Source organism: Eptatretus burgeri, chromosome 5, assembly GCF_056783735.1.
Source record: "Eptatretus burgeri isolate ZD-2024b chromosome 5, Ebu_testis_v1, whole genome shotgun sequence".
In the NCBI taxonomy this organism is placed as follows: domain Eukaryota; kingdom Metazoa; phylum Chordata; class Myxini; order Myxiniformes; family Myxinidae; genus Eptatretus; species Eptatretus burgeri.
Genome location: NC_140965.1, coordinates 58,290,680 through 58,306,931, shown reverse-complemented (window position 1 = coordinate 58,306,931; position 16,252 = coordinate 58,290,680). Strand labels below are relative to the sequence as shown.

Here is a 16,252-nt window from a genome sequence, read left to right as displayed (position 1 = left end):
ACAAAATACATGTGCTTCCTTTGTCTCTGGGATAGCAGAGACGACAAGAATCACTGGACGAAGAAAGATTGGGAAGAGCGAAAAGAGCATGTACCTGGTCGACACAACGTGAAGCATGTCGCCCTTGTCGACCCAGCCAAGGTTTTCCTTCCACCACTCCACATAAAGCTCGGCTTGATGAAAAGTTTTGTATGGGCAATGGATCTGAATGGGCGTGGGTTTTTATACCTCAAGGAAAAGTTTGGCAACACCTTGTCGGAGGCCAAGATCAAGGCTGGTGTCTTTGTTGGACCGCAAATCCGACAGATTATGAAGGACGAAACTTTTCCGACAACTCTAAACCCCAAAGAGCTGGCAGCGTGGAGGAGGTTCAAAGCTGTGACGGACAACTTCTTGGGGAACGAGCGCACGGACAACTATGAAGAAATAGTGCAGCAGCTGCTGGAGTCCTTCAGGAAACTTGGCTCCAGGATGTCCCTGAAAATCCATTTCCTACACCAGCACCTGAACTTCTTCCCTGACAACTTGGGAGCAGTCTCGGACGAGCACGGCGAGCGATTCCACCAAGAGATTTCACTCATGGAGACGCGTTACCAAGGGCGGCACAACCCGAACATGATGGGCGATTTCTGCTGGTTCCTGCATCGTGAAACTGACACAGAGTAGCACAAACGCAAAGCCAAATGCCTAAAGCATTTTTAATTACATTCTAGTGGAGTTTTTCTTTAATTTCTATAATTTTGAAGCATTCATGATGAAATAAATGAATAAATGAATTTTTGTAAATTTCATTGAAATCCTGACTTCTAGGCAATGGGAATATTTCTGTTACTGAAAATCCTGACGTGATACAGCAAAACGGTTATGATTTTTGAAATCAGCGTACCCAAATTAGTCTAAATCACTTTACACATCTCCAGTAAAAAAAAGATTTGTTCAGTGTAATTGAAGATGAGATGGGATGAATATGCGCATGAGAGAGAGAACAGGTTTCTGTGGAAGAATTCCCAGGCTGAGTTAACATCATGGGCAGTAGTTATGGCAGATTCGTCCTGAAGAGAGATGGCTGCTTGCAGTGCCTGCCAATCTGCTTGAGTGAACTGCCAGACTTGCCCGCATTGAGGGAGATCTCTGAGAATAGCCTGAGAGATGTTGACTTTCACAAGAATATAATCAGATGAATCAATTGGAACAGTGGAAGAGCAAGAGGAATTTGTAGGAAAGTTAGTCATCACCAAGTCCAGAAGGGAGGATTTGCCGTTGAGAGAAATCCATGTTTGAAAGTTTACAGATTGAATCACTCCCATTGATTAATAGCTGTTCCGAATCAATAAGAGCTGGTGTGAGTCTGACGGCTTTCTGTGGTGCATCTAAACCTGGATCACTATAATTTCAAAATTTTTCTCCATGAGCCCATCTTTTGCAGTGTAAGTTACTCTTTGCCAAAATCTCCGTTCATGTGATTTTATGCAATGTTCTTTTTAAGTACTTGTGTTTGTACGACATGGGACCTTTGGTATAATGACGTTGGAAGATTGTGCTCAGCAAGACATGTTGTTGCAACTGTTGGCATATGATTGATAATTAAGAGCTGTTTTCCATGAGGTTCTTCATGTGTTGAGAAGCTTGGAATTTCATTTGACACTGACCTAGCAATGCCACCGACTCTTCAATGTGCTTACTTCCCTTTCCGAGGCAACAGACTACTTCTGTCACATTAAAGGAATCTGTGGTTTTGTATTCCTCTTCACTTTCTAGCATCATAAAAATGTGCTTTTACCACCTCTGTGTTGTGGTCCACTATCTTTCCTTGTGCAGGATAGGTTTGGTCTCAATTAAGAGAGGTGCTACCTTTTGATTCTCGCTCTCATCTGCAGGAGTCTGTCAGTTATGTCCCACCTATTTTATAACCAGCTTTTTGGAGAATTGTTCACATGTTTTTACCTATTAATGTTATGTTGCATTGATTTAGTATTTTTACCTCCACCACCGAAGGTAGATGGAGGTTATATCTTCAACACTGAATGTCTGTCTATTTGTCTGTGAGCATGAAATCTCAAAACAGTGTGGACAGGATTCGAACAAAACACGGTGTGTGACAAGGATGAATTGATTCAATTTTGGTGAAAATCCGGATCTTGATAAGATAATTTTTTAATTTTCTAAGTGATTCTTCACCATTGAAAGATGGGGCCAAAAACGATATGTAGCATCATATCTCAAAAAGTGGTGGATGAGTTATGACTAACCTTGGTGGATGAATTGGTTTGGTGATGAGAACGAGCTGATTCGATTTTGGTTCAGGTCCAGATCCTGCCAACAGTGGGATACAAAATGAAAACTGTTCAGCCTCGCGGAGGTATTCTCACTGCCGAGTGCCATTCTAGTTATTTCAGAATGACATCCCCTTCCTATAGTTTCTGAAGATTTACATTTTGCCAATGTGAACTGTATAAGATTGACTCCACTTTTTGTTTTATTATCACAATTGTGTTGTCACATGGATATTCCTTTTTCCTTACACACTTTTATTATTTTCTTGCCACTAAATTATAAAAGGATGGTGGAATCTGTGCTTGTTTTTTTATTGTTTTTTTAAACCAAAGTGAAATTGCAATTTAAAAGCAAGAAAAGTCAAACTCTATATGAACCCGGTGCTGCATGCAATGTTTTAGTACTTTTCCAGGCCCTTATTATGGCCATGACACATGCAAAATTTGAATACTGTATTACCAAAATGTAGAGAATGTAGAATTGTTTAAAAAGAAATGCTACTTTAGGAAAGTGTTGTGCAAAATAGTTTGTGGTATTTTGGAATTATTATTTCAATCAAATCCTGTTTTTTTATCGTTCGCCTCTTACATTTTTGCACTTTTAATGGGTTACTGATTTGTGTTTTATGTTCAATTGCATTTTCACCTTGTTTACTCAAGGTAAACATGGTTCACTGAATCCTGTGGTGAGGCAGTTGGTCTGAAACAACTTGCCTTCTCTTCCTGGAAGGCTAATCCGACCGAAGGCAATCTCATTGCATTACAAAAAGTCCACATCAAGTGTGTTTCTACTCACAGGATAGTCAGAAAACAACATCTCTCCAACTTCAAGAATGAACCTTCAAACTTGTCTCCCTCCTCTAAAACCTGGTGGTGTCTGAAGTCTATCTTTGGAGTATGCTCTCTTTCCATTTTAATCTTGCTTTGTATTCCACTGATAGGCCAGGTCTGCATCCGGATCTTAACCAAAATCTAATCGGCTTGTTCTTGTCATCTACCCAACTCATCCACCAAGTTTTGTCCGAATCTGTCAATAACCTTTTGACAGATCCTGCTCACAGTCAAACCGACAGACAGACAAACAGGGGGTGAATACATAACCTCCATCCACCTTTGGTGGTGGAAATAATGATACATTCCACTACGTATTTAATAGATGCACTCATTCTAATAGTACTTATTTTTAGATGTACTCACATTGTGGTATGTACTTAAATATTATGTACTTAATAGATGTGCATGCATTCAAATGTGTATATTTGTTCCACAACAATTGGGTACAGAACAAATGGGTTCCACCCAATTACTGTGCAATACTTTAGCTTTGTATCCTCTTAATATTACTTAATTTGATAGAGTGGCCTGAAAAAGTATTCACCCTCTTCCAATAATGCCACATTTCGATGAATTACGAATTATGTAGAAAGAACTTTTCCAAATGAACTTTATTATATTCATAACCAAAGAGATCAAACAAAACACTGTTCCAGTTGAAGTAGGTTACATGTCAGGAGTGCCTGCAAAAAGCATGTACAAATCAAAATTCACTGGTTGCTGAAGTACTCAGCCCCTTAGGTCAGTACTTGGTGGAAGCAATATTTGCAGCAATGGCTGCTCGGAGTCTTTTTCGGTCAGTCTCCACCGTGAGATGGTGAAGTCTTTGCAACGTGAGATGGTGAAATATTTGCCCATTCTTCACGTGAAAATTGCTCTTGTTCGGCCAAGTTTGTTGGGGATCGTCGATGGACTGCAATCTTCAAGTCTCACCATAAATGTTCACTTGGGTTCCAGTCATTACTTTGAATGGGCCACTCAAGAACATTTATTTTCCTCTTGTTCAGCCATTCCAGTGTGGCGTTACGATGGTGTTGACTGGGTGATGTGCAGTGTTCGGCTTGTCCCAGACATAATGCTTTGAATTTTGACCAAAAAGTGTAATTATTGTCTTGTCTGACCACAAACGTTTCTCCACATGCTTGCAGTATCATAAAGATGCTTTTTCACAAACTCACAGGAGCTTTTATATGTCTTTTAAGGTAATGGATTCATTTTTACACCTGTCCGTAGAGGCCAGCTTTGTAAAGGCAATGGGATATTGATGATTGATGAACACTGACCCCCTTCTCGGACATACAGCCTTGCAGATGTTTCAACATCATTGGTGGATTTACAATGACACCCTGAACCAGTTTCCTGTTTGCCCGGCTGCTGAGTTTGGATGGGTAACCTGATCTGGGTAGAGTCTGTATGGTATAATACATCTCCACTTCTTAGTGATGGATTTTATCATACTCGGTGATAATGAGTGACTTAAACCTTCTTTTTATCCTCTCCTGAACTGTCCCTGGTGATGGCTTAATGGTTATGAGTATCGGGCTTTGGATCCTAGGGTCCTGAGTTCAAATCCCGCTCAGCTGTTGAATTAATACCAGGTGGGGTTAACTTGGTCTGTAATCTTCCGAGGTCAGCAAAATGAGTGCCAGCATGCTGGTATACTGTGGCAGAGTGGCGACCCATCCAGGATTGTGCCCTATAGCTAAGGAGACTGCTTACACAGCACCAACGCCCTGCAAAGAGTATGGTCCTCATCTCTTCCTCTCCTGAACGGTGTTTCTCCACCGCTTTATGTCTGACTGCTGTGGAAAGTCCCTTGATGTTCATGTTTGTCTTGTTGGTTGACCAAGTGAGTTGCACCTTAAAACTCCTTAGATAAGTGTAGGAGTTTAATTTTTAAGTGAAACCACTGAATACATACAGGTGAAACCTATTACACTTATTTTGTGACCTTTCACACAAATAATTTGCACCTGATGTGATTTTGGGTTAATTAGGCAAAGGGTTTGAATATTTATGTAACTGAGAAGCATCTGATATTCTCTGTTAATCTAACTTATTCACATTTTCTTTGCATTTTTTTAGCTTTATCACTTTGGAGTAGTTTGTGAAGACTCCATACATTATTTTTGATGTAAAAACATCATGAAATAAGCTCAGGTGGCATCAAAATGTGTAAACTTTGGAGGGGTGAATACTTTTGCAGGCCACTGTATAGCTGACATAAATAATTGCGTAAACATTAAAATAAACCATACGGTTATAATAAAATAAAAGATTGATTCTTTCGTGCTGAAATGCTTTAGTTGTAATCTACTAGCATATGATGACAAACAAAATGCCGAAAGTAGAAGTAATTATGAAGGAAATTGGTACGTTGCATTGAAGGGTGATCATTACTTCTTTCCATCCTCTTTTCAAAGATTGCACTGAGGAGATTTAAAAACAAAATCGTTTGGTCCTTTGTATTTGCATGACAGCTGGACATTAAGTTGGCAGATATTTTACAGGAACAGAATTGTAATCACAAATGCTTATTCAAAAATGGATATTAATGTTTTGAGTCTGCCTGTTCAGCTTTTTCATCTGAACCAGTGGTTTCCTGATGCTTGGACTCCAGGTTCTCCTACATATATTTATTTGCCCATTGCCTCCTTATGCCCTTGCAATTCACATTAAAGTGCACACTGATGTTCATTAATGTCTTTATCTTGCCTGTGATTTATGTCCAAGCTCCAGTGGAAGTAATAATGAAATCAAAATAAATATGTGAATGGCTATTATTGTTTAATTAGAAAGCATGGAAAGAGAAAACTAAAGGGAGATAGAAAGCAACACAAAAACTGTTGAGGAAAACCAAAAATAGTTACACATAAAAAGCAATGTACAAAATATTATTGTATGGCTGTTTCCTGGCTATGGAGACATACAATTCGTTTTAACATGTCATAATTAAATTTTTATTTTAGTTTCCCGAGTTTAAAAAAACATATTTTGACTTGACATTTGGACTGTGAATCAATTATATTTGCATAAGTGGAGAGGGTAAGGATGTTTGAGATGGTGTGTGCAAGTTGCATACAATGGCGAAGAGGCAGCGGTGTAGGAGGGTTCCACACCATGAATTATTATCGTTGATCTATTTTATCGATATTATTTTTAGAGGTTTTTCCAACAAATATTTCAGTGTTTATTTCAATAAAATGTGAATTCTTGACTTTGGGAAACAATGACATTGGTTTAAAGCCCTAAGTATTCTATTGATGTGAACTTGATAACATAATGTAATGTTTACCATTTCCTGAGAACATTTAATGTTGTAACCACAAGGTTACTTAAATAATATTTCCTGACAGGTTGGGCTTTGACTGTTTGTCTCATTATACCTGTGCCAAATCCATTAACCTAATCTATCAGTTTACTTTTCTTTTAATGACAATCCCATTCTTACAATAAATTTAACCAAACTTAATATCTACATGCTGATATAATGAAATTACACATAAGCAAAGACTCTGCAACGTTATTGTTATAATTATTTGCTAATTCATCTTATCTGGGTAAGATACCTGTTCAACATTTTTATCCGATTATGTATATGATGAGGATTATGTTGATGACAGTGGTATTTGATGCAGCTCGACTACTAGAAAAAGCTGATGGGCACTGAAATGACTCAGGAGTCCATTCCAGGAGTTGCAGCTGTGTCCACATCCTGGATGTCACAAAACCAAGCTGGTGTGAATTTTTTTTTGTAGCTTTGCTCTTGGATTCAGGCATACATATATTCCTCCACACCAACTGCAATGGGCCATACAAAGCAGCTGATTTAAGTATGGGGGCTTGGTGGTGAACCTTGTTATGGGGAGGTAGTGTATAAGGGTGATATTTGGGACTGCTTCTGGACTACTTCAGTTGCACTAAACTTCCAGATTTTTTAACGATTGTTAAAAGCATTATTTAATTAAAATGTAAATACAGTACTGTACATACTTGAACACTGCATTAGATATATTGTGGTCGATGAACTCTCTTGCTCTTTCCTGTTTCATAATCTTCATACCTTTTGAATTGGTTTGAAACGGTTGATGATGGTGCAGCCAAAGCCTCTTTTCAAGATTTTCCGGTATGGAAAGATCCAGTCCACTCCTCCACTTCCTCCAAGTTTCACTCCTCCAAGATCCTCCAAGATCCTCCAAGTTTCCACTCAAGATCCAGAATGGACTCCGATGCTGTGAGTTGGAAGAATCCTTTTCTCCTGGAAGTGTGATGATGCAGATGAAGAATCTTGTTTAATCCATATTTGCTGGCTTGCCTATCATTAGAAAAATTGTTTCGTGAAGTCATTCTGCGATTCTAAAAAATGATGCCAAGATTTTTAAAAGGTGACTAAAAAATAATACTGATTGAAGAGAGAGACATTAAAAGACTAAAAAGCAGTTTGCCTCTGGGAATGAGGAAATGAAAGACACAATTTAACTGTGAGATGCTCAGAAAAACCAGGAGTAATTCCTGCAAAAGCGATGAAGTTTTAAGAGGAGAGATTAATACAAGAGTTATCAAGTCTTGAAAGTAATGTTATTCAACAGACAGCGACACCATTAAATTGTTGAATGACCGTGCTATAACAGCGAAGCATTGCCAAAATGATATCACGATAAAAGTTTGGATAAAGGCCTGTCATGTCCTGAATGAGTTTCAGGATTGTTCTGATCTATGGTTGGATCTAAAGTGCAATTAAAATCACCACCTGTAGCACACCAAGGTATCATGAGTGAGATGATTAAGAAAAGAAAAAGACCATAAAAAAGGTTATTCTCGCCATGCTGCGCTTGGTGCATAAACATTGACAATTACTATATGATTTGCCAATGGTTATATAAAAACTCAATAGAGGCTAAATAACCAGGTACAATTTCTTTTGTAACAGGACAGGACATGGGAAGGTGTACAGGAATGTAAAAAGCAATATCAGCTCTCACAGAGGTAGTGTTACTAAAAAATGAAATGCATTTCAGCTTCAGCTGCCAATTTGCCATGAAACTTGCAGTGGCTTAAGTTTCCTCCATTAGAATATCTACATTTTCTCTTCAAACAAATTTGATGTTTGAACTTTTCCTAAAGTATTACACTCACCATTTTATATTCAGACTTCATACAATCAGAAGAAGAAGCAGAAGAAGAAAAGACGGAATAGCTCATTTAAACATTTAAACATCAAAATCTTTTTTTTTTTCCTTTAAGATTTCCTTAGAGCTTTTTACAGGAAGAATCATAAATTGCAAAAGCTTCCGGTTTCGTAACAATACATTGTGTTTTATGAACAAAGAAAAGCAAATGGGAAAATAATTCATTAATGCTTACTCATGTCTGATTACGCCAAGAGTTGGCTTGATGGTTAAGGTGGAGAGCTTTGGATCCGAGGGTCCTGAGTTAAAATCCCGCTCAGCTGTTGAATTAATACCGGGTGGGGTTAACTCGGCCTGTCATCCTTCCGAGGTTGGCAAAATGAGTGCCAGCATGCTGGTATACTGTGTCGGAGTGGCGACCCATCCAGGATTGTGCCCAATAGCCAAGGAGACTGCTTAAGCAGCACCAACGCTCTGCACAGAGTATGGTTCCAATCTCCTCTCTCCTCATGTCTGACTAATGTTTTTTGTAGCAAACCCTAGAACATCGGAAGAAGGAACTCGTCTTGAAGCAACTCTTCCTCACCATGTGCACTTGAAGTAATTGCGGAGCCACCATCAAAATCATAACCCTCACCCTGAACATTTCGTCCCATTGCTCAATATCAGTTGTGTGAGCCTGGTGTTGGCTGAACGGTTAAGGTGGCTGCCTTAAGATCTTAGGGTCTTGAGTTTGAGTTCCTGCCATCCATGAATTAACACCAGGTAGGGTTGACTCTGCCTGTCATCCTTTCGAGGTCAACAAAATGAGTGCGAGTTTACTGGTAATGGAGGGCACTGCATCAGTGGCACAGCCGCACCCCACAAAATGATGCAACCAGCAACGACAGGCTGCACACGATCAATTATACTTTCAAAATGAAAAAGTTAAGATGTAGGGGAGACACTTAATCGACACTTTTTGTGGCATATCATTATCTGTAATAATAGCAGTTTGTTTTTTTTTCCTCCAAGTTGCAATTTGTTATCTTATTCATTATTTATAAAGGAGGATAGTGAGGAAATCATCGCTGTCGATGAGGAAATGGGAATGTAAATATGTGTTGTTGTTGTTGTTGTTAGTCTTTCAGCTACTCCCGTTAAGGGTCACCACAGCAGATCATCCGTTATGATCCGCATACTGATTTGGCACAGGTTTTACGCCGGATGCCCTTCCTGACGCAACCCTGGTCGCCTCTTATGACACAGGGATAAGGATTGGGTTTCACCATGATTCCGAGCTGCCCTACACCCTCTCATAGCGAGGCCCAGAGCAGAGCACCCGTCCTCAAGCGATCCTCCAACCCAAGCCTCCGAATAGCCGGATTACAGGCACACTCCACTACACCCAGTAGGAAATGGGAATGTAAATATCAGGGTCGAAAATGAATCCTGTGCTCTACTTCTCGAGCAACGGGCCTTCAGGAACAAAAAACAAGTCATTTATACATGTGCGAAGCTGCCTTAACATTCTTGATTTTAACAATCTAACAGATAGCAGTAATTAAATCCTCTTCATCAGTCTCCAAGCTTACCCCTGTTTCCCAGTTTGCACTTCAAACGAAGCATAACATGATCTTTAACCATGCATGACTCTTCAATGACTGCGAAAAATAAAACACATAACTTCATTCGAACTTTGACAGGTAGTAGGAAACAGAAGACATCAAAAAAGTGAGAAAAAAAGGTGAGGGGGGAACTGTGTAAATACAATGACCAAATTGCACACAACAATTAGATGGCAGGGGTTGTGCCCAAAGGCAAGGAGATCCTACTGACACTGTCGTAAGTGCTCGTTTCCCACTGTTTCTGTCCCAGGGAAGGAAATAAAATTAAAAGGAAGGAGAATAACAAAATAACGTACAATAATAGGATGAACTGAAGAATGGGGAAAATAAAATGGGGAGAGCCACGACAGCACAGCAACAACACACACACACACACACACACACACACACACACACACACACACACACACACACACACACACACACACACACACACAACCAGTGCCATAACAGAACAAAGCCCCACCCAGAAGAAGGAGAGAGAGTGAAAGAGAGAGAGTGAAAGAGAGAGAGTGAGAGAGTGAGAGAGTGAGAGAGAGAGAGAAAAAAAAATGGTGACATAAACATTGGATGATTCACTGGTGCTATCACAAGCTTGTGAATCACCGATTTAAATCGAAAGACACAAAAAAGGAGTTGGCAGGTGGTGGGAATCTGGGGGTTTATTCCGACCCTTTGAACCCTCGGGGAAGAGATGAAAATCTTACGGAGCCAAGTTAGGGCAGTATGGCGGGTACTCTCAGGCAGTGAAACCGAGGCTGTCTGTCTATGAGGACAAAAACTAGAAATTTGGGGAAGGGGGAGGGGAGGGGTTAACATGATTAGAAAATGTCATAGTTTTGGATGGGGATGACCTGAGATGGTGGTGAACAGATATCTTGAAGATAAAGAGGGAAGAATGAGATTGAAGAGAATGTGGAAGTTGGTTTCACAGTTGGGGAGAGAAAGAGGAATTAATGAGTGTAGTGAGCAGTGAGGGAATGGTGAGCAGTGATTTTGGGGGTTTTACCTGACAGGGGTTGCTGGTGAACTGCATGCACCCTGCAAAAAACTTAGGGGAGGAGGGAGGTGGCAAAGCATCGAAAGAGCAAAGGATGCAAGACTAGAAAGGAGGTGGTAGAAGACAGTTGTCTCGACTCCACATGTCATTTCTCTTTTAATAAACCATTATTTATAAGAATTAAGAAGCCTCTTCCCACCTTCCACTTCCCACATGCAGGAAAGACTGCTGTTTTGGCCATGTTGAACGACCCTAGGAAGATATTAAGTAATCATGGAGGCTTCCGCTATGAGGTTGTGGAGAGGAAAATACAAGTACTGTCCACTTGCAGGGACCTTATCAAGTTTGTTTTGCCATTCCCAAAGGGACTAAACCCCAGGCTCAGACGGTCTGTATTCGTGGACCCTCTGACATGACAATATTAAGGTATTAAAGAAAGGGTTCATGGTGGATATTGCACGCGTTCATGAAATATGGTGCAAGGTGTCTATGTGGTGTGAATGAATTGTCACCGTCACACTCAAACAAACACACACACACAAACACACACACACACACACACCTCTTCTATGAGCAATGGACCATGTAAAAGAAAAACGACACATATGATACGTGGCCAGAGTTACAATACACATGCTACATGGACCAATGTTTGGTTTGAAGTTTAAATTTGAAGCCTCGTTTGAAGTTTAAATTAAAAACAGTGCTTTTTTTTGTTGCACGCAGTTGGGGATCAGATTTCATCTTTGTGCTCTGCTGAGGAAGACAATCCAGCCACTCTTATGGTCATTACGGTATTTACGAGGATTTCATGTGCACATGCTTTCAGCATCGTTTTACAATTTTAAATTCTAAGAAAGGACCCTTTGTATTTTCATTCACATCCCATTTGCACATCTGATGTTTGTACCTCCTGATGCTTTTTTGGGGTTGGCAGGATGGCTTAGACTTTAGAGGCACGCACACTCACCTCAAAGCTGTCTCGGCTGGGTTTGAATTCTGACCCAGCTATAAACTGTCATCCTGGTGTTTCACAGGAAGGGTGATTAATCATCGTGTGTGCCATCCCTCAGATGGACGATATACTGTGAGTCGCATCTGCCGGCATTAGTTGGTAGACTTTGAAGATCCCACTATCTCCTTCGCAAAGAGCAGGTGAGCTATCGCCGGCACCATGATCAAACTATAAATTCCTGCCCTGACTTGCTGAGCTGGAGTGATGACACGACCAGGATTGTAGCTTAGTAACTGCTTTGGCAGCACCAAAGTTCTACATTGAGCATGGTTCATGATGATGATGATGATGCTTTTTGCAATGCCACTTCGCCATAAAGGTTCCTGGGAATGGTAATTCGCAGACAAAGTTGATTGGTTTTATTGGAAGGAAACTGATTTGCTGAGATACTTACTGTGGTTTTATCGATCGCTGATGCTGTAAAAACTTCAACAAAGGGTGCTTTGCTTTTCAGCCTTTCGGCTGATGTGCAGACTAGATACATGATCCATGGCTTGATTGCAATTGTGTTGTCTGTTTGCTGAATTTGGGTGTTTTCATATTTCATCATGATAACTTTGTGGGACTTGACCATTAATTAATTTGCCGACATTACTCATTTCCTTTTTTAAAATTTGTTTATGCAAATACAAATTTTAGAAGTACAAAAATGCCTCCACTCACTGATGCTGCAATTACATGCCACATGCAAAAAATGTTAGTACATATTCAAGGAATGATGTGAGGCATTATACAAGGAAGGCCAATGCAGGAGGTGGCCATAAAGCCCATGCATTGCAGCCAATATCCATGTACCCCTCTATCCTCATTGCTTCCAGGTACCTAACAAACTCCAGTTTAAACGCTTATACCGTTGCATCTGTCACCAGCACTCCAGGTCGATCATTCTGTGCATTAGCTGCCCTTTCAGTGAAAGACCTCTCACCTTAATGTTAGCCCTACTCTCTTCACTCTCAAGAAAAGGCCCTTGGTCCTATTCTGCTTAAACCTTTTCCACACTTATTCCCTCTATACCCTTCATTATCTTAAAGAGCAGGTTGCGGGTCACCAAACATGTTCTGAAAATTTATCAATATGATTATTATATGTGCATTAAATACTTTGATGCAAACTATTGTGTTCGCCTAACTATTGGGAAAATTAATAAAATTTAACTCCGAAGTTGTTATTTCTCGAGGCTGTTGACAAAAACAGCCATGTGCCCGTATATGGATGGTGACATCACGTTCTCCAAAACAAAGCGGAAGCTTACTCGCTCATTGAAGAAGTGTCCAGTTGAGCGGGCCGTTCTTTCCCTTTTTTTGAGCTTGCAACTGTCTATATTATCCTTTTCTATTTTGAATTATTGTTGAACAAAGTTCCCAGCAGGCACACAACGTTGTTGCAACGTCGTTTGCCAGTTCTATCCTGACGTCAGAATTGGGTCAGTGGGAAGTTGTTTTTGCAACACCCATGACGTTGGTTTTCAACGTTGTGACAACATTGAAATCTGACGTTGTGACAACATTGAAATCTGACGTTGTGACAACGTTGAAATCTGACGTTGTTGCAGCGTCGTGTTCTGGTTGTACCTGACGTCAGAATTGGGTCAGTGCGAAGTTGTATTTGCAACACCCATGACGTCAGATTTCAATGTTGTCACAACGTCAGATTTCAATGTTGTCACAACGTTGAAATCTGACGTCGCTGCAATGTCGTGTTCTGGTTGTACCTGACGTCAGAATTTTGATCAGTGGGAAGTTGTATTTGCAACACCCATGACGTCAGATTTCAACGTTGTCACAACATTGAAGCATGACGTTGGTTTTCAACTTTATCACAACGTTCATAAAATGGAGTTTTTATTTTTACCCTAACACCAAATAAACGAACATTACAGTGCATGACACCCTTCAGCTTCCAGCTTGATGGAGCCCTCGACCCATACGTCTGGTGCCAGCGGAGCACCGCTGTTCCACCGGTGCCATTATCAAAACATTGAAGTTGTATTGCAACATCATTACATTGCACAGTAACACATAATGACCACAACTTGAAAACAACTGTAATTCATAATCATTTATTATTACGTATCACGCAGAGCATGATTGCAGCAAAAATATACAAGCAGTATTAACAATAATAATATCTTTATTCTTACCAAAAAAGCACACAAATACAAACGTACAATAAATAAAAGTAGATACCATTGGAATTGAGAAACATATACTAAAAATTGGGAATAAAAAGAAATACCACATGGGTAAAAGTCGTAAATACCTTTTTGAGAAATTCACTTTGTGCAAAGCACAGTTAACAATTCAAATTCCGAAAGTTCTGCTCCAGAGAGGAACTGTGGAGCTTCTTCTCTCTCAAATATAATTGACTGCACAAAGGCACCTTTAAGTACAATAACATCATCATGTAGTGTTGGTAAAACTGCTGATAATTCGATGCTTGCATACATTAAATGGGCATTAGGAGCATAAACGGTATTAACCGACAACTTACATTTATATAAAATGTAATTAAAAGTTTTAGCGACTGATGACATACTACCCATTGTTACAAGATTCATAATTAAGCAACCTCAGGTAAGAATTATGAGAAGACGAAGAACCACGTATAAATTTGGTATACAACATAATAGTTGACATTCAATAGGTAGAAATTCAGCAATGACTGGTAAAAGAGTACAATATGGGTCCCACTTGGGAAGTCAAACACCTTTCTGATAGAGTTTCTCCATGATATATATAATTTAGAAATATTCTGACTTGGTATGTCCCACAGCGGGCATCAATAGAATGAGATGCATAAAGACTTAAATAGATGATACTTGACATGATATGAACAGTGAATAAAATTATATAAAACTGAATTACAATCAGGCAAATCAATGAGACCAAATATATATCGATGTGTGTGTATTCATACAAAGAACGATATAAATCTAACATCATTAAGTATGAAAACACAATTTTGAATGCATCTCACATCAATAATTCCAAAGCACAAAAAATTAATTTGTTGGGTGTTTTCAATCTTAATTTCACAAGAAAATAAAATAACTTCATTCTGCATAAAAGTACATGTAAATATTTACACAATGTAAACTTAGGCTGGGTTTCCAAAATACAACATTACAATTAACTATGCTGCAAATTCTTAATAATCAAGGACGTGGCTGGCTGGCACAGTGTGTTGCTGTTACTCGTTATTATTACACTAGTACGTGTCCGTACGTGCAAAAAAAAAAAAAACAACTGTCAAACAAATACACAGGCCATTCCTTCGCTCTCGTAAATGACGACTGGATTGGGGCATTGTGTTTATCTATAAATTCGCATAAGAAATCGAGAAATTCTGAGAATACAGTAAGTCATCACTATCCAGAAGTCCGTACGTTGTAACCTGTAAAGGGGAACGTGGCTGAGGATCTCTTCCCCATCGGCCACGCCTACGCAGTTGGTTTGGTAAATAAATGGCCACAACTTGGGAAACACTTGTCCAATTAATATCAATTCCTGAAAAGACACATACTCAGGTCCCCAGCAATATAGCTGGCAAGTTTCAATTAGATCAGACCAGTGGTCACAGACACACAGACACAGAGATTGCTGGAATTATTGATAGATGAGGGCTTGTTCCTGCCCGCACCTCCACGCCGATCAGGGGCATATTTCAAATGTTGTGATATGGAAGTGTCCACAGCCGCTTCCGTTGCTGTTGCCTGACTGGCGATGGTACTGTCTGAAAAATAATAAGAATTTCCACTTGGTATATATTGGGCTTTATGATCATCAAACAAGACTTGCAATGTGAATTACGCTCAAGTCATGCACATTATAAACTGTCATTTAGCAGAATTCATTACCTCTGACAACTTTATAAAAATTCAGGTTCTGGAAAGGTCTCTTCCCATTCTTTCCACTCAAATTGTATGTGGACATCATAGCATTGGACATCACCCTTATTTTAGAAAATAAAAACAATTTAGTACACCAGTGTTCGAAGCAGCTTGTCACAAATTTTAAGTTCCACTGCCCTTAAAAAGCCTCAATTAATATTATTCTTTTTAATATAAAGTTATTTTCATGTCTTTTGATAACCATTTTACCAAAGGAAAACAATTGTGCACCGAAAAACTTGAACAACTCCCCAAGTGACAAACTACCGCAATGAAGGCTTCATTGTTACAAGCGGCAGTTTGTTGGCGGCCAAAGGGTTAATTTTTTTTTATGACAAAACCACATTTTTCGGCGAACAATAACTGGCAACTGTTTTCCTTTTGCCTTTGGTTTGGCCTAACTCGTTAGAAGAGGACATAAAAATAATGTATAATAAAAAATAATATTAATTGAGGCTTTTTTAAGGGCAGTGGAACTTTAAATTTGTTACATTGCGGTACAATG

General features: G+C 39.4%; 1 long non-coding RNA gene across 1 annotated transcript; it reads left to right on the top strand.

Moving 5' to 3' along the window:
* Nucleotides 1-6,664: 6,664 nt before the first annotated feature.
* On the top strand, nucleotides 6,665-12,087 carry LOC147026503 (uncharacterized). Its single transcript, XR_015057929.1, has 3 exons — nucleotides 6,665-7,341; nucleotides 11,570-11,637; nucleotides 11,917-12,087. It is a non-coding gene; the product is annotated as an uncharacterized LOC147026503 (long non-coding RNA).
* The last annotated feature ends 4,165 nt before the right edge of the window (nucleotides 12,088-16,252 follow it).